Raw genomic sequence first — 2095 nt, forward strand, 5'->3', positions numbered from 1 at the left:
CTATAAATCAGTCAGGTTACCTACAACCCAGCAAAGCTAAATGTACTGGTATCCCCTGTTTAGGACAGGGTGGCTACAGTGTGTAGCGGGGCCATTGCTGTTTCCCTTTTAAAGAACTGTTTCCCTTTAAAGACTGCATGCTGTCAGAAAGGGTTTGATTGGCTAAGCTCTCAGCAGTACTGGAGTGTTTGTGAGAGTTGCAGTTTCATCACAAAGGCAGACAATGTAACTTTATACTGCACAGGACTACAGGACCAGGATGCTTTGCAAGGAGTAGGGATAGGAGAGCCATGTGTGCCTGTATGGGAGCTAGTCTGCAGCCCCTACTGTTGAAGTACACTGACACTGTTTCCAGAACAGCAAAGATTTCTATGGACAACGGTTATCTACAGCAGCTGCAGTCAGCAACTGTGATGATTTGTACCAGTCACGCACGACGGCAGTTACTGACAGCAACGACATATCCCACAACAGAGAGAGGTCAGAGTGTTGGAAATCGCAGAGGAGGCATGTGACCATCCAAGGTGAGGCACCTCAGAGATTGTGCAGTATCAACAATTGACAACAGAAAAAAACTAGCCAGAGAGATAGAGCCACATTTATCATCCCTTCAAGGAGTTAACCCCGGGAGACTGTTCTTAGATGTGATGAACAACTGCTAACCAGTGAAATGCCAGTCTTTAAGAGTGCTCCACCGAGTATACAAGTGAATTTGGGACTGAGCCTAAAGAGATGTCAGTTTAGCTGGGGATATAATGCTGCTATAGTTGCAGGGAGTTAATTCGGATCTATAGCTATACCGGTATATACGTATATACATGATTATTGTGTTTATTGATGTTATTGTGCCAATTCTAGAAGGTTTGTGTATTCAGTGCATTTAACTGCTATTTTCCAAGTTAATTTTCAGTCTATTTGCATAGTTTTACCTGTCGTATTAAACCTGTTATAAAACATCCCACAGGGTGTACTCGTGTGCTGTGGATCCAATATATACTGTATATGGTTCTTCACTGAAGTAAGGACAGAAGTGTCCTTTAATTCCAGCGGCTCCTTCGGGGGTGAGCGCTACAAGTGTAAAATGTCTTTAATGTTATAAAAGGATTATAGAATATAATGGTTGATGGACCCTACTGGTATCCCAGGCAGTGTGAGCTATATCATGTTTTTTGTAATTCCCTATGATAGCCTACGTCGCTATTGCAATGAGGAAATCATAATAGTTAAAAAAAAAATACTTGCTGTAATATTATCTAGATTTCTGTATTTCTTATCTCTACTGAAAAGCAATTGAGAACTAATGGCATGCAATGTAGGAGGATATAAATGACCTATTTCTACATTCCAGAATTCAGCTCAGTGTGCTTGGAGAATGACTACCTGTTGTGGGAAGAAAGAACAAATGACATGAGACACTTGGACGGACGCCTGGTCTGTTTAGGGAGCAAGGGACGCCCTGGTAGTAACAGCCCGCAGTTATTGTGATAATTGTAGTGCTAACCTGTGAAAGAAGCCTCCCTGTGTGAGTAACAACATGATCGCCGTGTTAGCCCTTTATAGTAACACTTATTTATCACATTGTATTATAACAGCAGTGCAGGGCAACCATTACATGCAAGGGGAATCGATTGAGGCAAGTCTTATGGGCCAAATATACAGTCTATATATATTTGATTTTCTATATCAATAAAGGAATTAAACAAATTTTGTTTTAGAGGTTGTATTCATTAACCGAAAATCACTACTGGAATTTCCGTTTGCGCATTAAGGCCGGGTTCACACAGGCACTGCATGCAGTAGAGCAATCAGTCTTTTTTGTTGAGCAGTGTTAAATTGCTCCACAGGTATGGGACTCATGTGGAGGGGAGAAATAAAACACATAGGTGGCTGCAGGTGGAACGGTGCACAAAATACTCCTTAACCATGTAATGGGAACGTAAATTCTTTTCAATTGTTTTATTAGATATGTACGTAAAAGACATCATCCTAATGCAAGTAATCCTATCAATACACGTTAATGTTTTAAAAACCTTGTTGCTATGTATAATTTATTATTATATTTACATGGGCCATATTAGTGCATTACATATGTAGG

General features: G+C 40.4%; 1 long non-coding RNA gene across 1 annotated transcript; it reads left to right on the plus strand.

Annotated features, from left to right (window-relative positions):
* Positions 1–312: 312 nt before the first annotated feature.
* Positions 313–1702, plus strand: LOC149458653 (uncharacterized). The gene is made up of 2 exons (XR_016313394.1): positions 313–524; positions 1349–1702. It is a non-coding gene; the product is annotated as an uncharacterized LOC149458653 (long non-coding RNA).
* Positions 1703–2095: the final 393 nt, after the last annotated feature.

The sequence above is a fragment of the Staurois parvus genome, unplaced genomic scaffold, assembly GCF_062004578.1.
Source record: "Staurois parvus isolate SC_StPar_1 unplaced genomic scaffold, SC_StPar_1.0 ptg000282l, whole genome shotgun sequence".
Classification (NCBI taxonomy): Eukaryota; Metazoa; Chordata; class Amphibia; order Anura; family Ranidae; genus Staurois; species Staurois parvus.